This window comes from Pan troglodytes, chromosome 11, assembly GCF_028858775.2.
Source record: "Pan troglodytes isolate AG18354 chromosome 11, NHGRI_mPanTro3-v2.0_pri, whole genome shotgun sequence".
NCBI classification, from domain to species: Eukaryota; Metazoa; Chordata; class Mammalia; order Primates; family Hominidae; genus Pan; species Pan troglodytes.
The window spans coordinates 25,972,535-25,995,883 of record NC_072409.2 but is presented as its reverse complement, the minus strand read 5'-3'; the positions used below and the strand labels follow the sequence as shown (position 1 = coordinate 25,995,883).

Genomic DNA, 23,349 nt, shown 5'->3' with positions numbered 1-23,349 from the left:
CTGTCTCAAGAAACAAAACAAAACAAACTTCCCCTCCCAGTGTGGTTGAGATATAGCCCACTTGTTCATCTTATAGACTCCCAAACGCAACACATCCCTCAGCTGACCATGAAAAAACCTAATGGTTGACTGAGGGCTGTAATCCCAACACTTTGGGAGGGTGCGGCAGGAGGACTGTTTGAGGCCAGGAGTTTGAGACCACCCTGGGTAACACAGTGAGACCCCTGTCTCTACAAAAAGAAAAAAAAATTAGCTGGGCGTAGTGGCCCACATCTCTAGTCCCAGCTACTCAAGAGGCTGAGGCATGAGGATCGACTGAGGCAGGGAGGTAGAGGATGCAGTGAGCTGAAATCACGCCACTGCACTCCAGCCTGGGCAACAGAGCGAGACCTTGTCTCAAAACAAAACAGAACAAAACAAAAACCTAATGGTTAACACCAGAGTCTTGGAAATAAGTTCCTCTCCTTTGCGCATGTGTTTTTTAAGGGCATAATGCCTATAGACCTAATAAAAGCATAATCTCACAGGTCTCCCTTTCTTCTCTCTTTCTCCTCTACTCCTCCTGAGTAGCTGGAACTAGAGATGTGGGCCACCATGCCCAGCTAATTTTTTTTTTCTTTTTGTAGAGACGAGGGTCTCACTATGCTACCCAAGGTGGTCTCAAACTCCTGGCCTCAAGCAGTCCTCCTGCCGCACCCTCCCAAAGTGCCGGGATTATGGCCCTCAGCCAACCCACTAGGTTTACTGTGATTCCTTTCTCTAGGATCTTCGTTTTTCAAGTCCTAGCTGCCTTAATAGACCTGACTCCAAATTTTGTATCTCCAGGCCAGTAAGACTGCCGGTAAGCTCTAGGGTGCTTCTTTCTGACTTCTACACTCCTAGACACAAATCAACAATGCCCTGAGAAGGAAAAGCGGCTGAGAATGCAGGACTCACTTCAGAGTATTTCTCTTCTTCCTGGGGGGCTCGTGGACTCTCAAGCCTTGGATGACAGGGTTGCTCTCCAATTGTTCTCAACAGACTTATTTATTTTTTTAAACAGCTTTCATCGTTCTTAGTGGCAGAGTTAGTTTGTTCAACAAGGTACCTCATCATGGTTGGATGCCTGCATCATTAAAAAAATTCATTGTAGTGAAATATCCTTTAAACAAATAAAATTAGATTTTTTTTGAAGTTGATTGTGGCAAAAACAATTTAAAATTTACCTTTGTAACTACTTTTAAGTGTACAGTTCGGTGGTGTTATATTTACATTATTGTGTAACATCTCTAGAAATTTTTCATCTTGCAAAATTGAAACTCTGTACCCAGTAAACATTATATCACCATTTTCCCCTCCCTCTACCCTCTAGCAACCACTATTCTACCGTCTTGTTTCCACGAGTTTGACATAATCCCACAGTTTACATACCTCTACATACCTCATATAGGTCAAATCATAACAGTATTTGTCCTTTTGTGACTGGTTTATTGCACTTGGCACAACATCCTCAAGGTTCATCTATGTTGTAGCCTGTGATAAGATTTCCTTCCTTTTTAAGGCTGAATAATATTCCATTATATATATATATATCACATTTTCATTCATCTCTTCATCTGTTGATGAACATTTGGGCTGCCTCAATCTCTTGGCTATTGTGAATAGTGCTGCAATGAACATGAATGTGCAAATATCTCTTCGATATCCTGCTTTCAATTCTTTTGGATATTTACCCAGAAGTGGGATTGCTGGATCATATGGTAGCTCTAGTTTTAGTTTTTTGAGGAACTTCCCCACTGTTTTGCATAGTGGTGGTACCATCTACATTCCTATCAGCATTGCATAAGAGTTCCAATTTCTCCACAAGATCCCATCTTTAGAATATGCAGCAATTAACTAGGGGGTTTTCATTTTTGGTCTTTTTTGTTTGTACAAACATTATTGTGTCAACATTTACACAGATTTTAAATTTCAGCCTAGACCTGGAAGAGTGTTGATACAGGAAGGTGTTAAGAACATCAACCGGAATCAGCTCTAGAGATGGAGAGGGGTTGGCAGAAGCTACCTAAAAGAGAGAACATGCTTGATGTGGTAATGAAGTTACCTGCTTGGATTCTGGACGACCCTGGATATTTTCTCCTTTGCTAAGAAGTTAGCTTCTTTCTCTCCCTCAAAAATATTCTTCTCTTCCCTTACCTACTCCAAGGGTACAAGTGACTGGGGTATGCCTGTCACAGATGAGGTGAGGCCAAGATGTGGGCACTACGTAAGGCCTGACAGATATGGTGTAAATGTTATTTATTACCATGATTACTGTTTTGGAGATGGTCAGTGCTGTAAATAGAAAGGGAGTTAAGAGCAGACTCTGAAGCCAGACTGTCCGGAATGAATCCAGGCTCCTCTAGCTACTATCTATGTGATGTTGAAAAAATTTCTTAATTTCTCTGTGCCTCAATTTCCTTATCATAAAATGGCAATGTTAATAGCACCCACTATGTAGAGTTCTTAGGATTAAATAAATTAATATTCGCTAAGTACTCAGTGCAAACTGTGGGCACACAGCAAGTACTACGAAAGTGTTAGGTAAAATAAAGGTGGACCAAGCCTGGTAGCACCTAGCAAGTCCAGCTTCATCTTTGCTGTGCTGAGTCGTGTAGGTGGTGTTCTTGTGTCTCTCTCTGGTTTGCTGGAGGACCTAGTTTTAGTGTATTTTAGGTATCATTAAGCATCCCCGCTCCCTCGATGGGATAGGGGTGTGTGTGTTACAGGTGGTTGTTGGGCACCTTCACGGGGCAGCGGTGACTATGGGCTGTACGTAGTATCTCGGTAGAAAGTGTTAATGCACATCCCTGGGCGGAGAGGTAACTCTACTCAATGCGTTATAAGGGAAATCACACACCTCACGGATGGTGTAGGTTCTGTCTGCTCCTTGCGTTTCAGTGGAGGTGCACAGAGCTCCGGGGGGCATCGGGGACCGCGGGCCCAGGACGTGTAGTACGGAGCGGTGCTGTACACTTCCTCGGACCATAGCGGGGATGGCGGGTTCCACACCTGTCGGGGCAGTAGGGACTGAGCTCGTGCGCGCGGAGGACGGATTGCTCCAAACCTCTCGCTCCAGCGCGCCGGCCGCCGCGTGCGAACGTGTGTGCGGCAGGAGGCTCGGGCTACACCTCCTCGGGGCAGCAACGACTGCGAGCTCGGTGCGTGCGGTAGGAGGTGTCGTTACACACTTCCTGTGGGTCTCGCCGACCACGGCGCGTTTCCGGTGCCGGCTGGAGCCCGGGGTCCGAGCCCCCGCCCCGCTCGCCGGCCCCGCCCCGGCCCGCCCGCGCCCCGCCCCCTGCCCGCCCGCCGCGCTCCGAGCCGGGCGCGCGGAGCTCGGGGCGCACGGAGCGGCGCGCGGCGGTCGGCCGAGCCAGGCTGGCGCCCCCGCCCCCCGCCCCGCTCCTCGGTCCGCCGCCCGCCGGGCGCCTTCCCCGCGCCACTTACCTTCGGTGCCCGGCCCTCTGGCCACTCTCCTCCCGCCCTCGCGCCCCTCCGGCCCGTCCCGTCCAGCCCGGGCTTCCCGGCTCTCGCAGGCCCCCCCGCCGACCGCGTTCCTATGGACAGACGCACAGACACCTGCAGGTGGGTGAGAGCCCGCGCGCGGGGCGGGGACGAGCGCGCCGACGCCGCGACCCAGGCGGGGAGCCCCTTTGTGTGGGGGGCGGCCGCGCCGGGGTCGACTCTGCCTCCCCGTCAGCGGCCGCGCGGTGACCCGGCTGAACCTTCCTTTTGTCTCCTCTCGGGGGAGCGAGGCCGGAGCGAGGGCAGGGACCCGGGCGGCCGCTCGTCGGCAGCGCCGGGCTTGGGGGTGCGAGGCGCAGAGACCCCCGGCGGCGGCTCCGGTCCGCCTGCCCCGGGCCCCCCCCCCCGCCCGGCAGCTCGGGTCTCAGCGGCGGCTGCAGGCGCAGTGCGTGGGGCTGGCGCCCCCGCTCCTGCTCTTGGGTCTGTCGGAGGTGGGAAGGAGGGCGGGAAGGAGGAGGAAAAGGTCTGTCCTCTTAGTTTCCAAGTCTTGAGATGCTTATGGAGAAAGAGAGGTGGTTCAGGGCTCTGCCCCACTAGTTTTCCTCCTTGGGTGGCTCGCCAAGGTGCGTTTGGGGCGTGTGTGAAGGAACGTGCATGGCTTCGCTCCCTTATTTATTGTTTCTAACGGAGGAGGGCTTTCTCCAAAAGGCTCTTCCGCCCCCCCCCCCACACCCATCTGAGGCTGCGCACAGTGATTTGTGTTTGTTATCAAATATATCGAGAAATGTATTCCCTTGGGTAGGAGGAGGTTGGACTGAACAACGTCAAACCAAAATCAAAGAATGTTTTTGGTTCCTTCAAGTCTTTTTTTTTTCTTTAAGGTTTTAGATTGGGACTTTAAAAAAAATGAACATGGCTATGATTTTTACAATTATATATATTTAGTGTGTGTGTGTGTGTTTTGAAGTTTAGGAGTAAAGTTTTGTTTTTTCCGAACTCGTTAGGATTCGCAAGACGGAATCCTCTCCCGACGAAATAAACAGCTAACAAGCCAGTCAGGTAGTGACAGCTTCCATGGTGGAGGTTAAATTGGAGTGCAATAAACAATGATGTAGCTTTCCCTTCAGGCTGAAGCCTTTATTTCTGCTGATTTAAGATATGAGATCTTTCCCTACCCATGAGACTGTGAATGTCAGAATTGAGCTTCCCCCCTAGGATTGTGCCTTTACTATTTTATTCCATGTATATAACCCAACGATTGGGTTGTGCATGGATATGGATACAGTGTTTTGAAAAATATCGTAGGGTGATGTTTCTGAATTGTCTTATTTGATTAGCTAGCTAAGTTTCTTCATGAACGGTTGCTGTGTATTGTAGATACTCAAATAATAAATGAGGTTGAATAAGCACCCAGAAAATTAATTTTACAGATTCAGATTTTTAATACGCAGGTATGGATTTATACCTGTATTAATCTCAATCTACTGCTCCGTTCTGGAAACTCTTTTTTGCCCACCCTGTGAGAATTTATATTGACAAACTTAAGTCTGACAGTTACCCAGGAGATTAAAAAAACGAAGAAGCAGTTTTGGGGGCCATGCATACAATTACATGGACAGTCATAGGTAAAAAATAGAGGTTTTCCTAAAAAACCAAAAAGCATTATCATCTAAACTTGAAGGAAAAACGTGGAAAATTATGTATTTAAATTTTCATTAAGGTTTAAAAATTAGTAAACAGTGTACAATTTAATGCACTTTTTTAAAGACAAACTGATCTTTGTCATTATAAAAAGTTTAGTATGCTTAAAATAGTGCTTTTTTCTAGGAGAAAAATTTATCTAGATTCTTGTCCCAGTTAAACAGATTAATATTATTGCATGCCTAATTTTGTAGATGCCTGGAGTGTAGATTTATACACACATTACTTAAAACCTAGCAGTGATCAAGCCAATCCCTTTTAGTTGATAGAATTTTACTAGTTTCTGCTTTGACTTCCAGTCTGCATTAGGTAAATAAATTTAAATTCTGCACAGAAGCACAGCTCAGTATGTGGCTCTGGTAGGCCCTTGACTAGCGTTCCTTGTCCCTCTCCATTCCTAGTAGTAGCCCAAAGAGAAGAGGTATTGAAATTTGATCAGGCTTTATCGTGAATCCAGGAATGGAGTTCTAGACCACTCTCAGAATTTCAGCACTTAGATATACGTACTCTTCCTTAGCTCTTTAAAATATTTAAAAAAGATAAGCTAACGATTGAATTGCTTGTTTATATATTTACAAGGCTGTCAGTGGTAGTGATAAGATTTAACAAAGAGTCACTGTGTAGCTAAGCATCGAGTGTGGCCTGTACTGAGAATTGTTTTGGCAAAGTTGTAGTTGTGCCTGTTTTCTGAGATCATCAATGTAGTCTTTATGTGGGCTGGCTAAATGATAACACTTAGTTTTGTTTATGTTTTTGTGTTTTTTTTTTTTTGACTGATAGGTAGATAAGAATTTTTTGTTTTTTGTGTAATTAGCAATAATATTTTAGTGTAATCAGAAGCATTCCAGAGAACCTTACATATTTTCAACTGATTTCCTTTCTGGTAAGTTGGTGTTGAGGAAGGCATATAAATTATTTTTCATTTTTCATGTTTGAAATTTTTTTCATTTATTTTGACAAATAAGTGCTACTTCCAGAAAATTTGAATATGTGTAAAACTGGATTTTTAAATATAGCTGACATTTACCACCTTCTCTTTTTAAAACAACATTAAGCCGTCCACAGTTAAATTTGATAGGCTTTAAAATCCATGGACTTTTCTAGCATTTTCCTGTTTATTGGTTATCAATGTAGTATCATTACAAGAAGCCTAAAATGGCCACTTTATGTTAACTGGAATGCTCAAATGACTAGTGTTTTCATTAGCAATAAATGGAAAGCTGAAAAGTAACAATTTTATTCTTTGTAATAGATCTGTGACTTTCAAGTCTTTCTTTTTGACATTTTTTTGTAGCCTGGTGGGGAAGCAGGTCCGGCTGTGAGAGGTGTGGACAGTGACCTCTCATTCCAGCCTTTATCATCATCCTGCATTGTTTAACAACAGCACCAACACCATGCTGCTTGCTGAAAATGCAGATTTCATTCTTGGATTAATATTCTGGTACCAGATGTATGAGGCTGGCTCTAAAGAAGCTTTTTCTCTTAAGTACTGTCAAAAATAGAGAAGCTGAAGATTGGAGAGAAGCCATTTATTTTGAACAGTTTATTTTCTGACAGTTTGTGTTTGTAAAGAAACCTGCTCATAATATTTACTTAAGAGATCTACATAGTTGCCTGAGGAAGCCCCACAGGTTTCTTTTTTTCCTTTAAAAAAGTTTCCATTGAGCTTAACTCTTATGTGATACTTCTTGACTTTGCTTCTGATTAGTTGATTTATGGACTTTATTTACTAGCATGATTGGAGAATTCTTTTGCTAGACTGAAATTGCACTCTGCCTGTGCTCTGGTCCGTTTCCTAGGTAACAAATGCACTGCATAGATTCCATAATGAGGACTGTGGTTGGCTAGTTACTGTGTAAATTCTGTTGTTTGGTAAAGCTTAGTCTCAAATTCAAATAAAGGTCAAGAAACGAAAAGTACTGAAAATGCAAATTTTTGAATTTTATTTTGTATCCAATGCCAACAAAGTTTAATAGGCTTTTCTGGAGAAAGGCAAATTATGCAGCCGTATTCAAGTTTGTTTTGCAAAGTCTTACACTTAAACAGTTGGAGAGCTTTTTCACCGTTAGTGTTCATACTGGTAATGCTAATGGCTCTAGTGACAAAGAAGATGTATTTCAGAAACATGTTATTACACTTGAAAATAATATGGAAAGCAAAGAATCTTGGTCTAGGACAACAGTGATATTCTTATACTGAAAGGAAGTAACATTATGTATCAAAAGAGAAATTATACAACTTTGATGTGAGATATAACATTATGTTTTTTAGAGACACAGTCGCACTCTGTCACCCACGCTGGAATACAGTGGTGCAACCATAGCTTACTGCCTCTTCAAACTCCTGGGCCCAGAGGATCACATCTCAACCTCCCAAGTAGCTGGGACTACAGGCACGTGCCATCACACTTAGCTAATTTTTCTTATTTTTTGTAGCGATGGGGTCTTGCGGTGTTGCCCAGGCTGGTCTTGAACTCCTGGACTCAAATGATCTTCCTGCCTTGGCCTCCCAAAGTGCTAGGATTATAGGTGTGAACCACCACGTCCAGCCATAACTTTAAAAAAGTTTAAGAAGACGTTAAAACGTTGAAGCAATATTTAAAAGCATTAAAAATCTTACCATAAAATGCTGAATTTCTACTCTAGCTTTTTTTCTTCTCTGCATGAACTTTGGCCAACCTAGCACCAGGGAGTAGCTCCCGCCTTGGTTGCTGCAAGTTAGAGAATAGCTTTCTCCTTCACCTTACTCTCCTCTGGAAATCTATGGCCTCTTTAGCTCCAGAGATAGGACAAAAAGTAATATGTATGGAATGGCTAGTAATTATTAGCTGGGTTTTTTTTTTGTTTTTTTTTGTTTTTTTTTTTTCCTTAAGAAACCTGCAAAGAACCAAAATTCCATTAAAACCTACTGGAAATATATTTTCACTTGATGCCTGAAAATGTTTTTTGTTTGTTAATCATCAAGGATTTCATTAGCTGAACTTAACATACACATAACTCTTTTTAATTCTAAATAATTATCCAAAGTTGCTTCCATTGCTTTCCCTTGCTTCTCTGGATTGTTTTTAGATGATTCATTTACTCTTTGGTTAACTTTCATTTCATGCATAGGATACATCTTGGTTGGCTTCTCTTTTTATTCTTGGTTTTCTTCAAAACTGATACTGCTTTAACCTTTTCTGTCCTTTTTTAATTGCAAATATTCTGTCCCTTCAGTTTTTTCTTATATTTTCCTCTGGAAATACTTATTATTTTAAAAATATTTTCCTTGCATGATTTAAGGCATAATCACCATATATCAAAAGCTCTATTCTTTTTTCTGTTATAGGACTTCATATTTCTGGGATGGAGTTGACAATATGTGTGAATTCTTAACCAGCTAGGACTACTTCCTCTTCTCAGCTTGTATTAATTTGTTAGGGCTGCCATAACAAAGAATCACAGACTGGTTGTCTTAAACAACAAAAATTTATTTTCTGACAATTCTGGAGGCTAGAAGTATAAGCTCAAAGTGTTGGCAGGGTTGGGTTCTTCTAAGGCCCCTCTCTTGGCTGATGGATGGCTGTCTTCCTAAGGTGGCTTCACTTGGTCTTCCCTCTGTGTATGTGTGTGTCCTAATTTCCTCTTAAGAACATCACTTACATTGGATTAGGGCACACACATATGACTTCATTTTACCTTAATTACCTCTATTCCAGGCCTTACTTCCCCTATAAGTCACATTGTGAGGTACCAGGGTTTAGGATGTGAACAGATGAATTTGAGAGGAATACAGTTCAGCCTGTAACACAGTCCATCCGTCTACCTACTGCCTTTCATGCATGTATACCTACCTACCTACATACGTACATACATACCTCACTCCACATGTGGGATTTTGTTGGCAATTTTTCACTTGAATCCCAGGCCCCAATACATAGCAATATGATCAACTCTATATATAGTCATTAAAAATAAAGTAGCTAAAGGCTTTTTGTTTTTCACTCTTCGTGTTCATTGTTTTTAAATGCTTTATTTTTAATGACTTAAAGTACAAAATCCTTTTTTTGTTTGTTTGAGACAGGATCTTTTTCTGTTGCCCAGGATGGAGCGCAGTAACGTGATCACAGCTCACTGCAGCCTCGACCTCCTGAGCTCACGCATTCCTCTCACCTCAGCCTTCTGAGTAGCTGGGATCACAGGCGCACACCCAGAGCCCAGCTCTTTTTTTTTTTTTTTTTTTTGTAGAGATGAGGCCTGTGTGTCCCAGATTGGTCTTGAACTCCTGGGCTCATGATATACTCCTATCTGGGCCTCCCAAAGTGCTGGGATTACAGGCCTGAGCCACTGTGCCTGGCCAAAATTCTTAATAGTTGTTTTGGAATACTGGAGAATATTATTGTGGCCAAATTCAGTGGAAGTGCTAATGCTGTTATTTTCTTCTGAGTTCTGAGGACTTGTTTCTTTTGGTGCTTTTTTTTTTTTCAGCTATTGGTCTTGCTGCTCTCATGGTAAGTTATGCACTATTTGGTCTTTTCACGCATGTCTGATGATTCCTGAATCTAATATCTAGTCGGGGCTTTTCTCCTGAAATCCACATCTTTGTGTCCTACTATGACTGGATATATTCACTTAATTTTCCACAAGCATTTCACATTCAACATGCCCCAGACTTTTGTCCTCTTCACATCTGTGTCTTTTCTTTTATTCCTTAGGCCAGTGAATTGGTACCACCTTCCATCCATTTTCCCAGTCCAGAAATTTAGGAGTTATCTCTGATTCCTTCTTTATTCTTAATCCCATTTTCCATACATAATCAAGCCCCTGGGTCAGTCAGTTCTTGCTGCCCAAGATTTCTCAATTCTGTCTGTTTGCCATATGTGAATCATATGCTACTGTGTTACCTTTGCATTAGTCTTAGTTTTACAGTTAAATATATTCAGTGTGCAACAGAAGTCCTTATGGTAAAGCTTCTGTAATCATCTAGTAGTCTGAAGTTCATTGAATTCTTGTAGTGGCTCATGTGAAATGTATCCCTTGCCTTTCATATTTAACACTGTTTATCTGTGGCTTTTATAGTTCAGGGTCACTTTGACTGAATAAAAATACTTGACTCACATTTTTTTCCCCCTCAACTATCTTTAAAAATGTTACTCTCTTGCAGGAGTTGGCAAACTTTTTCTGTAAAAGACTGAATAATAATTATCTTAGGTTTTATGGATCACTGGTTTCCCTCACAATTACTTAACTGTGCCATTGCATTGCAAAAGCAGCTATAGATAGTGTGTAAATGAACTAGCCTGACTGTTCCAATAAAACTTAATTTATAGAACCAGGCAGTGGGCTGGATTTGGTCCTAGGCCTTAGTTTGCTGAGTCCTATTCTATTCTGGTAAAATGTGTTGTTGTCAAACTCTAATACCAATATGATTTTCTTTCTTTAATTTTATCTTTTTGCCTAGATAACCAAGGGCTTTTTCTTCATATTTAAAGCCAATAATTTTACTAGAATGTCTGTTGACCATTCCCTGTTAATTCTCCTAGATACACAGTGTTTTTTATTACATTGGCTCAAGTGTTTTTTCTTATTTTCATCAATTATAGTTTTTTAGTAATGTGTTCCATTGTTTTCATTTTCTCTCTTTGGGGCCTCCTATTATATGTATGTTGGATCTTGTTATGTCTATACCTTAGTATTATTTTTTCTTATTTTTTATATTTGCTCTATTTTTATGTTTTTTTCTATTTTATGCTTTAGTGTGTTCAATGTATTTTTCATGGTATCTATCGCTTTTTTTTTTTTTGACAGTCTCTGTCACCCAGGCTGGAATGCAGTGGCACCATCATGGTTTACAGCAGTGTCAACATCTCTGGCCTCAGGTGATCCTCCCAGTTTAGCCCCAAGTAGCTGGGACTACAGATGTGCATCACCATGCCCTACTAATTTTTGTGTTTTTTGTAGAGACAGGGTTTCACCATGTCACCCAGGCTGGTCTCAAACTCATGGGCTCAAATGATCCACCTGTCTCAGCCTCCCAAAGTGCTGGGATTACAGGCGTGAGCCACCGTATCTGGTGGTACCTATCTATTAAGTTTAGTGTTCTTTTTAGTTTTCACTTCCTTTCTGAGTTTTTTCTTTCCTGTTCTGTCATGAACTTTGTCATTTCTTATTGTACATCCTCTTGTTATCTGGCAAGATTCATTTTTTGGTTTTTCAATTTCTGATGTATGCTGTTCTTCCATAGCTTCTATCATTTTAAAATTTTTTCCCCTTTTTTCTTTTTTTTTCTTTTTGAGACAGGGCCTTTCTCTGTCATTCAAGGCTCAAGGGATTCACCCACCTCAGCTTCCCAAGTAGCTAGGACTGTGGATGTGTGCCACCACTACCAGCTGAATTTTTTTTTTTTTTTTTTTGTAAAGATGGGTTTCACTGTGTTGCCCAGGCTGGTCTTGAATTCTTGGGCTTGTGATCCTCCTGCCTTGGTCTCCCAAAGTGCTGAGATTACAGGCATGAGGCACTGTGCCTGGCTATTTTCTTAATTCCTCTTATTCATTTTGAAATATGTTACAGTTCTCATCTTTTTTTCTTACTGTGCTTTTGAATTGTTCTCTCTTGGTCATATTTAAATTAGATGGACTTACCTGTACTTTTGGAGAAGGTTTCTGTGATGGAGATGGAAATTGACAAATACAGTTTTCCTGGTTTTATAGTTTGAAGATTTTCTCCTTTGTTGCTTATCTGAAGTATTTTAAAAATATGGCCACTCAATTAAAATAAAAATGAGGTACCATTGTACACTCACTAGAATGGCTAAATGAGAAAGTTGAAAAATACCAAGTATGAGGATGTAGGATAGCTGAAATTCTCCTGCACTGCTATTCGAAGTGTAAATTGGAATGGAAATGTAAAGTGGTACAGCAATTTGGAAAGCTGTATGGCCATATCTACTAAAACTGGACATATGCTGCAAATCCTGTGACTCATTAGTTCTACTCTAAGATCCATACTCACCCAAATATATGGACTAGAATGCTCATAGCACATTTGTCATTCCTCCAAACTGAAATCTGTTGAAATGGCCATCACTCATTGTTGTTCCCTTCCACAGTGAGTCTGACTTTGGCTGTGTAACTTGCTCTGGCTAGTTGGACATTAGCAAGCATTATGCAACAGAAGCTTGATAAGTGCTTACATACTCTGGGGAATAATGCCCTGAGACCACTATATAAGGACGTCCTGGAGTAGGAGAGGTTACTTGGAAGAGAATCGTGGTGCCCAGCCAATGACCAGTACTTACTGACAAACTTGAGTGAGGCCATCTTTGACCTTATAGTTTAGCTGACCTTCCTTCCAGCTAAAAGTAGCCATGTGAACAAGTCCAGGTAAAGCCAGAGGAGGAACTACCCAGAAAACATAGAATTGTGAGAAATAAGAAATTGTTGTTTTAAGCCACTAAATTTTTAGGTGATTTGTTATACAGCAATATTAAACTGACTCAGATTGAATAAATACATCATGGTATATTTATACAATGGAATACTGTAGAGCGATGAGAATGATAAACAGTCTACAGCTGCATGCAGTAGTATGTATGAATCTCACAGACATATGTTGAGCTAAAGAAGCCAGACAGAGCAGAGTTTATACTGTATGCCTGCATGTATAGAAAGTCCTCAAACAGGCAGAATCATTCTGTTCTGTTAGAAGCCAGAATAGGGGCTACCCTTGGGGGAGTATTGATGAGAACAGAGAAAGTAGAGGCTTCTGGGCTGCTGGAAAGTTTCTGTTTCTTGAACTGGTTGCTGGTTACATAAGTGGGTTCTGTTTGTGAAATTGTGAAATATCAGCAAGTTCACTTATTGCTGCCTTTTTACGAGTGTATGTTTCAACATAAAGGAAAAAATGTGGCTTCTTGATGTGACCTCCTCTCTGATGTTCTCTGAGATTAACCTCCTCTGGGTATCTCTTTCCTTTATTCCCACTCCTGCCTCTTTGTTTGATTTGGATTCTAGTCCACGGTGTTCTTCCTAAAGCCTCTTAGGTTCTTGTGGTCTCGCATTCTCCCCCAGAAGCTCAGAAACTTTACTGGTTGTTCTTAGATACAATTTCACTTAAAAAAGATCCTCTCTTTTTGATGGTAATTTCTTCTTTCCCGGCTCTTAGAATCACCAGAACTCTCCTTTTTCTCCCTTCATCTGACCAGTTGCTTATTCTGTGTAGGTTCTGTTTTTTGGGCATTTTAGCCCTGCCTACTTATCTGGTGTCCATAGGACTGTCCTATCACCTGATATTGTTGAATATTTTGTCTTTTGTTATTGTCCACCTATTTTGTTATCCTCCCATCTCTGGGTGTTTTTATTTTTCCTGTGCAGATAATTGTAGATTCACTTGCAGTTGTAAGATATAATACAGAGAGGTTCTTTGCATACTTTGCTCAGCTTTCCCCAGTGGTAACATATTGCAAAATTATATTTATAATACTACAACCAGGATATTGACTGTTTATGGGCTGAGTAGTGTCCCTGCAAATTCATATGTTGAAGCCCCAACCCTCCAGTACCTTAATGTAACTGTATTTAGAAGCTAGGGCATTTAAAAAGGTGATTAAGTTAGGATAAGATTGTTGGAGTGGGCCCTAATATAATCCAGTCTGGTGTCCTTATAAGAGGAAATGTGGACACAAAAAGAGACATTAGGGACATGCACATAGGGGAAAAAACTCTGTGAAGGAAACAGCAAGGAGGAGGCCATCTGCAAGCCAAGGAGAGAGGCTTCAAAAGAAACCAAGCCTGCCAACACTTTGATCTTAGAATTCTAGCCTCCAGAATTGTCAGAAAATAAACTTCTGTTGTTTCAGGCACCCAGTCTGTAGTATTTTATTATGGCAGCCCTAGCAAATGAATCCACTGACATTGATAAAATCCACCACTCTTATTCAGATTTCCAGTTTCAGTCGTACTCACTCGTGTATGTGCTAGGTTCAATACAGTTTTTTTTTTTAATTCTCCAATTTAAAACTTTTAATTAAAAAGTAAACTTTAATGTCAAAAATGCAAACTTGGGGAGGTTCAATACAGTTTTATCACCTTTTTAGGTTTCTGTTTCTACCAGCCTCTCCACTGCTCCCCCGACCATTTCTAACATATTTGTATGATTAGATTTGAGGAGAGTCCAAAACTCAGCATCTGTTGTCTTGCTTGCTTAGGAGTCCTTTATTTATTTTTAAGTAGTTTTTTTGTTGTTGTTGTTGTTATGTTAGAAGACTTATTTTCCCTATTGATCAAAGGGGACAAATACCTCATTAGGCAAGAAAGGGTAAGATATGCAATAATCTGATTAGTAATAGCTTTTCCAGTGTATCTGATTTATAGTGATAAGCCAACATATATTTGTTGCAGGGAGTTTAATTCTTCTCTAAGTGACTAAGGTTGTTAACATTTTCATGACAGTTCTGGCACAGTTATTGACTTTGTTTATCTGACATCTTCTGAAAACAAGGAGTTCTACATTAGTGAATTTACCATATAACTAAAGTTTATCTCCTGGAGAAAACTTAAGATTAAAATCATTTTTAGTGAAGATGTTCTTTAAACATAGCTTAAGTAAAGGTGGCGGTTCAGTTGTTTTTAGAAACCTACCAAAGGAATCCTTTTCTAGCATCTGGATGAACCCAAGCAGATATGGAGAAATTTTCAAGATTTTTCTTTTCCCTCCCTGGAAAATTCGCTTAAGTTTTTCAGCTCTGAAGTTTTACAATAAATTTAGACCAGTTTACTACAGCCAATTCAAGGAAGGATCAATCAACCCAACTTAAAATCCATAAAATTCACGGATTTACCAAAATCTTGTTTAAACAGCCTTTGAAGATTCTTTTAAAGTTTTTTTATGTTGATATAACTTCCATAAAATGCATAATCTTATGTGTAGAGTGGAGTGATTTTTCCCCCTTTTATTTTTAGTTGAGATGGAATGATTCTACGTGTTTTTGGGATACAGAGTAATATTTCAATATGTGTATACAACGTATAATGATCAAATCAGGGTAATTAGGACACCCATCCTTGTGTTGGGAACATTCAAAATCCTCTCTTCTGGCCTTTTGAAAATATGTAATAAATAATAGTTAACCATATTCATCCTACAGGACTGCAGAACACCAGAGCTCATTCCTATCTAGCTGTAATTTTGTATCTGTTGACTAACCTCTATCCATCCCTCTCCCTTTACTCTTCCCAGCCTCTAACACACACAGTTCTACTCTCTACTTCCATGAGCTCAAAAATTTATCTCCTACATATGAGTGAGAACATGTGGCATTTATTTTTCTGTGCCTGACTTATTTTGCTTAACATGATGTCCTCCAGGCTTATCCATGTTGTGGCAAATGGTGGGATTTCTTTCCTTTTTATGGATAAATAGTATTCCATTGTGTATATACACCACATTTTCTTTATCCATGCATCGGTTGATGGACATTTGGTTTGATTACATGTCTTAGCTATTGTGAAAGTACTACAATAAACATGGTGGTGGAGATAATCTCTTTGATACACTGATTTCTTTGATACACTGGTTTTCTTTTCTTTGGATAAATACTCAGCAGTGGGATTGCTGGATTAGTATTGTAGTTCTGTTTTTAGTTTTTTGAGAATCTTCTATATGGCTTTCTATAATAAATAGCCTTTGAAGATTTCCGTGAAATTTTAGCTGAAGGTGCTCCCATTCTACCTTCAGAGCATTTTAAGGAATGTTCTGCTTTAAAAGTTGTGGGTCATATGATAATGTAGTCTTAGAAATATTTTCCTTTTGAATTTTGTTAATGAATATGAATATATTCATTGAAAAGCATATATTCATAATATTCTGCCTATGATAATATATTGCTTATGAGTATATTTGGAATATGAATATCTTCTTGATACGTATATAGTTTTACATTGTTTTTTGGCCAACTGGCTTGTTGCTTTCTGGTAGATAAAAGTCTTAACACAAACTGTATTTCCTATCTACATTTTTTTCTTTTTCTTTTTTTTTTTTTGAGACAGAGTTTCGCTCTGTCACCCAGGCTAGTGGTGTGATCTCAGCTTACTGCAAGCTCCGCCTCCCAGGTTCATGCCATTCTCCTGCCTCAGCCTCCCGAGTAGCTGGGACTACAGGCGCTCGCCACCACGCCCGGCTAATTTTTTGTATATTTAGTAGAGATGGGGTTTCACCGTGTTAGCCAGGATGGTCTCTATCTCCTGACCTCGTGATCCACCCGCCTCGGCCTCCCAAAATGCTGGGATTACAGGCGTGAGCCACTGCGCCCAGCCTCCTGTCTACATTTTTCTAATGATATGTTTATATATTGGGTTAAGGTATAAAATCTGCACTTTCCATTAATGAAGTGATTGCCTCAGAAGTTTAGGGGGTTTCCTATTAAAATTATTATTATTATTATTTTTGAGACAGTGTCTCGCTCTGTCGCCGAGCCTGGAGTGCAGTGGTGCGATCAGCTCACTGCAACCTCCACCTCCTGGTTCCAGCGATTCTTGTGCCTCAGCCTCCTGAGTAGCTGGGATTACAGGTGTGTGCCACCATGCCCAGCTAATTTTTGAATTTTTAGTAGAGATGGGGTTTCGCCATGTTGGCCAGGCTGGTCTCGAACTCCTGACTTCAAGTGATCTGCCCGCCTTGGCCTCCCAAAGTGCTGGGATTACAGGCAAAACACCACGCCTGGCTTTACAAATTAGTTTTGGTGTCAAAATTTATCCTATTGATTAACCTTAATATCATTAATTTTTTTTTTTTTTAGAGATAAGGTGTCACTATGTTGCCCAGGCTGGTCTCGAACACCTGGGCTTGAGCAATCCTCCTGCCTTGGCCTCCCAAAGTGCTGGGATTATAGGCATGAGCCACCGTGGTCAGCCTAGTATCATTTTTATTTGATGCTTTCCTGTTAATCATCAAATAGATATTTTATAGTTACGTTATTTAGTCATCTAAGAACATACTATTGGCCTGAGAAATAAACATGTCCTTGCACATTACATAATAAACAGTATTCTTATTGAATATAAAAGAATGTAGTTCTGTATAATATTTTTGAGAAAAACGACGCACTGATAAAAAGGTTAGTTGGTTTGGCCATGTGAAAGTTTAAACTTGGTTGGGTTTGGTGGCTCATACCTGTAATCCCAGTATTTTGGAAGGCTGAGGCAGGAGGATTGCTTGATCCCAGGAGTTTCAAGATCAGCCTGGGCCACATGGGGAGACCCCCATCGCTACAAAAAAAAAAAAAATTAGCCCGGCATGGTTGCATGCACCTGTGGTCCTGGCTACTTTGGAGGCTGAGGTGGGAGGCTGAAGTGGGAGGATCTCTTGAGCCTAGGAGAGTTGAGGCTGCAGTGAACTATGATCATGCCACTGTACTCCAGTCTGGGTGACAGTGCCAAACCTTGTCTCCAAAACAAACAAACTCAAAAAACTTTGTTTTTTCAACAAAATAATGAAATTAAAAAGGAAGGAGTACACTTTGGGAGGCTGAGGTGAGAGGATTGTTTGAGATCAAGAGTTTGAGACCAGCCTGGGCAACAAAGCAAGACCCTTGTCTTTACAAAAAAAAAAAGAGAAAATTAATCAGGCATGATGGCTCATGCCTGTAGTCCCAGCTGCTTGGGAGACTGAAATGGAAGGATCACTTGAGCCCAGGAGTTCAAGGCCATGGTGAGCTATAATGGCGCCGCTGCATTCTAGACTTGGCAACAGAGCGAGATCCTGTCTCTTGAAAAAAACAAAATGAAACCAAGTTGAGAAGTGAGAACGCTGCCAAGAGGGCAGCCAACCAGGGCTGCAATGGAGAATAACAAGGAAGGCCTCTTTCAATCAAGTCTTCAATTAGTCTAAGAAGAAAATCTTCCCTTTCAGATTTAAAAAATAAAGAGGAGCCAACACCTTGCAGAGCTGGTAGCCAAGCATTTCAGGCAGAGAAAACTGTGGCGTAGAGAGACGGGAAGGGCATGAGGTCACACAGCAGACTGCACAGAAGAGCCAAGATTCGAAACCCTAATGCTAGACCCCAGCTCCCATCTATGACTTCTAATAACTGTTCATTAGTGGGTCCAGCATGGGGGCTTACATGGAGCAGACCCTACTAAAAATCACTCTTTCTTGAAAAAACAAAAAGAAAATACTTGCAGCAATATGATAGACAAAGAGTTGATGTCTTTGTGACATTGTATTGTTTTGTTTTCACGATTTACAAAAAAAAAAAAGCCCTAATAAATAATAGATAAAACGTAGAGCAATTTATAGAAGAGAAATGTTCAGCCTCCATGATAATCACACACAAAATACTATGGCAATCCAGAAGCTTTTTTTAAATACTATCAAATTAGCAAAAGTATGAAGTGAAATAATACCCATTTCTGGTGAGTAGAAAGGAGGAGGGGAGGAAGTTATTCTCATATGTATTGCTGATGGGAATATGACATCTTTGTTTTCTTATAAAACTTTGAAGTATAGTATACTTACAAAAGATGAACATATCAATATGTATAGTTGATTAACTGTTACAAATTGAATACATGTGACTAGTACTCAGATAATAAACAAGACATTATTTATTCCTTGTGCTTCTCCCAGTATATCTAACACAATCCTTCTGAAACAAAATAAATATCCTGACAGATTGCTGAGTCATGGGGTATATATGCTGAGCTTTAATGTGTTCTCCAAAGTAATTGTATCAGTTTATACTTGCACCGGCACCAGCCCTGTGTAAATGTTCCAGTTGCCCCGCTTTCCATGATTATCATTTTGAAAAGCAATGTGTCAATATATTAAGAGCCATAAATATATTTATACCAATTTATCTAGTAATTCTAATTGAAAAGATAGAGATACATGCACAAAAACATTCAATGAAGCAGTCTAAATTTTGTCTGGTGCAACCCCACACCGTTTGTTGTCTGTGGCTGCTTTTGTGCTGCATTGGCAGAATTGAGTAGTTACGATAGAGATCTTGCAAAGCAGAAAATATTTACCATCTGACTTACTCCAGGAAAAGTTTGCTGACCCCTGCATTAGAGCATTATTTAGAATAGTAAAAGATTGGCAGTGACCGATATGTCCATCAGTAGGGGAATTATTGGCTAAATCCTTGATAAAACTGGATCTAGCCATTTACAATGATGATTATAGAGACTGTTCAACAGATATTTAATGGGTATTCACCATGTGTTAGGTACTTTTCTAGATGCTAGGAAATCAGTAAAAACAAAGTACTTGCCTTCATAGAGCTTAAATTTTAGTAGTGGAGGTAGAGAAGAAACAAAATGAGTAAGTAAAATAACATGTAAGGGATAAGTGCTAAGAAGGAAGAAAAAAAGCAGGAAAGGGGGATATGAAATATTTCAGGGTAAGGTCTTGACATTTTAGATTAGGGTTGCCAAGGAATATCTCACAGAGAAAGTGACTTTTGAGTAAGCACTTAAAATAAATGAGAGGGCTTGACATTCAGGTATCTGGAGGAAGAGCATTTGAGGCAAAGGGAACGGCAAGCACAAAGGGTCAGTTGGAAATGTGCCCTGATATGTTCTAGGAACAAGAATTTCAAGAGCTGGCTGGTCGTGGTGGCTCACTCCTTTAATCCCAGCACTTTGGCAGGCCAGGGTGGGAGGACCGCTTAAGCCCATAAGTTTGAGACCAGCTGGGAAACAAGACTCCTTCTCTACAAAAAATAAAAAAAATTAGCCAAGTGTGGTCGTGCATACGTGTAGTCCCAGCTACTAGGGAGGCTGAGGCTGCAATGAGCTGTGTTCATACCACTGTGCTCCAGCCTGGGCAACAGAGCGAGACCCTGTCTCAAAAAAAAAAAAAAAAAGGTCAAGGGCTCCGCTAGAGTGAAGGAGGGGAGAGCTGCAAGGAAAAAGAGTTGCGAGAGTTTGGACAGATAATGCTGGTGGTAGTGGGTAGGGTAGATCATGCAGAACCTTCTGGCAAAATGAAAAATCCCTATTAAAAATTGTTCAAGTAGGAAATAGAATGATTTTTCTCCCTTCCATTTTCCCTCCTTCCCTGATCATGACTGTCATGCAAAGCTATGCATAAGGAAAAGATTGGAAGGAAATACCCTAAAATACTAACAGTGTTAATGTGCTGGGGTTATAAATTATATATATATATTTGCCATGCTTTCTATAATTTGGCTATATTTTATAATAAAAAGCATAATTAAAAACGAAGTATTTTGCATATTTCTGTCTTTTAATACCTTAGAAATCAAGTACTTTAGATCTTTCTCAAGTTGATTGTAACCTGGCTTTATTGATGGTGGGCAACAGTGTCTTAAATCATCTAAGGAGTTGTTGGTTTTTTAATTATGTATTAATCTTTCAGGGTTTGAACCAGAAGGAACTGTAGAGATTATCTTTTTTTTTTTTTTTGGAGACAGAGTCTCACTCAATCACCCAGGCTGGAGTGCAGTGGTGCGATCTCGGCTCACTGCAACCTCCACCTCCTGGGCTTAAGCAATTCTCATGCCTCAGCCTCCCGAGTAGCTGGAATTACAGGTGCGTGCCACACTACCCCCAGCTAATTTTTGTATTTTGAGTAGAGACGGGATTTCGCCATGTTGGCCAGGCGGGTCTCGAATTCCTGACCCCAAGTGATCCACCGGCCTCGGCCTCCCGAAGTGCTGGAATTACAGGCGTGAGCCACCATGCCCTGCCAAGATTAACTATTTTTAGTCCCCTTGTTTTACAGATGGGGAAATGATCTGGAGGAGTGAAGGAACTCTGGCTTCTAGTTCCTTTCATTGTATGTTTCATCCCCATTTAATCTGAGGTTATCCAGCACTGGAGTGATTTTTGTGATTCATAATTTACCTAATCTTATCTTTATGATAAGATTATGACAAGAAAATCTTTGAAAATGATGAAATCTCAGTCTGTTTTGTCCAAATCTTCTCAGTGCCAAAACCACTATAGCAAATATGATGCCAATAATGAAGTTTTTTATGTATGTATGTGTGTCTATATGTATATATGTAGATGTATATACATTTTTTATTTATACAAATTTATGAGGTGCATGTAAAATTTTATTACATGTGTATAATGCGTAGTGATCAAGTCAGGGTATTTAGCATGTCTATTGCTGGAGTACAATACATTTTTGTTGAAGATAGTCACCCTACTCTGCCATCTAACATTGAATTTATTCCTTCTATCTTACTCTATGTGTACCCTTTAAATCGGTTATCTTCATCCTCCCCTTGGTCCCCTCACTCAGCTTTCCCAGTCTCTGTTATCTGTCTTTCCATTCTCCACCTCCATGTGGTCAAGTTTTTTAGCTTCCATGTATAAGAATATGTGATACTTGTTTTTTTGTGCCTGGCTTTATTTCACTTAAGATAATGACTTCCAGTTTCATCAATGTTGCTGAAAATGACCTGATTTTATTCTTCCAATAATGAGTTCTTTAGGCTAGCACCCTGGTTAAGACTAGGCTTTGGACTCAGACTGCCTGGCTTTGAATCCTGTTTCTGGCCCTTATTAGTACATAACTTCTCAGTGCTTTAGTTTCCGCGTTTATAAAATGAGTATAATACTAAGTATATAGCCCATGGGGTTGTCGTGAGGATTAGGTAAATTCGTGTGAGTAGAGTGCCAGGCACATAGGTTATATTATTACTGAGGCTTAACTATCTAGAAGAGAGTATATTTGAACACTAGATAGCAAAGAAAACTAAGCTTAACAAATCCTTGAATTGTATGGTGTGAAGTCTATATGTCTCTATTTTGACTTTGCAGGCAATGTAGTAATTTATTAAGAACATTTTAAAACTAATAATTTTAATTAGCATAGTGGTTTCAAATTGTATGTTGTTGTAGCACTTCACAGATGGTTATCAAATTTTGTTGAAAAGGATGTTTACTTTCATTTCATTCAGAGAAATACTGTGATTTAGGTAAATGGCCTGAGTGATTAGGTGATGAAAGGTGGGACAGGATGCGTGATGAAAGGCAAAGCACGGGATCCAGGCAGCTGTAGGAAAGATTGCTTGTTTACTGGAGCAGACAAGAACTTTGCTTTGTGAGTGTATAGGTCAGGGCAATGAAAAGTTCGACTTAAGCTGACAAACAGCAGTGAAGGGGGATCAAACAGAGAACGATGAGTATGTACCCCTTTCCTTTGAAATGTGTCACCAAATTCTAGCATTTGAGTGTCCCTTAGTATCAAAGAGACAGAAGACCGCTGAACTCATGTAATGGATATAATTAAGAATGAACAAATTGTGTTTCTATAAAGTAATTTTTGAACTATAGGGTAAAGGTTTTGGTAAAATCTGAAGTATGGAGAAAAATGAAATTTATAGAGTACTGTGGCAATTTGTAAAAACAAATGTTAGAGGCCAGGCACGGTGGCTCACACCTGTAATCCCAGCACTTTGGGAGGCCAAAGCAGGCGGATCACAAGGTCAGGAGATTGAGACCATTCTGGCTAACACGGTGAAACCCCGTCTCTACTAAAAATACAAAAAACTAGCCGGGCGTGTTGGCGGGCGCCTGTAGTCCCAGCTTCTTGGGAGGCTGAGACAGGAGAATGGCATGAACCTGGGAGGCAGAGCTTGCAGTGAGCGGAGATCATGCCACTACACTCCAGCCTGGGTGACAGAGCGAGACTCTGTTTCAAAACAAAACAAAACAAAAAACAAATGTTAGAATGTTTTTTCTTCATGGTAATTAAGGATAATTTTATATGTGTAGTGTGTCCTGATGTGTTGCGTGTTTATACATGTTTGTGACTACTTGGGTACTTGGGGGTTGCACAAGGTTCTGTTACTTTTTTTTCTGGGAAAAATATGGACTCTTTTTGCAGTGCTGATATTATTTTCTTTAGTATTAAAATTTCAGAAGTTTTTGCTTGCTCAAGCTACTGCTTTTTTTTTTTTTTTCTTGTAAACACAACTGGATAAATGCAGATAGAGTCTGCAGTGTTTCTGCCACACTAGCTTTATTAGAAAGTTTTTGCCTTTTTTTGCCGGATCATGGGTTGTGATTTAGGGTTTCTGTGGGCACATTAATTCTGAACAGAACCTGAGATTGTGCTTAACTAGAAGTGTGGTAGTTTTGGTAGTGAGTTCATAACAGGACCCGGGTGCTTACATACTCAGTGGTCATTGCTATTGTAGCAATTGTGG

At 40.3% G+C, this 23,349-nt stretch overlaps 1 protein-coding gene across 3 annotated transcripts in view; it reads left to right on the top strand.

Moving 5' to 3' along the window:
* The first annotated feature begins 3,467 nt into the window (after positions 1-3,467).
* Positions 3,468-23,349, top strand: part of KIAA1958 — a 174,988-nt gene continuing 155,106 nt past the window's right edge. For all 3 annotated transcript variants that reach the window (XM_528391.8, XM_003312215.6, XM_054658954.2), the window contains exon 1: positions 3,468-3,606. The gene's annotated coding sequence lies outside the window, so the exon portion shown is untranslated. The remainder of the gene's footprint in view (positions 3,607-23,349) is intronic.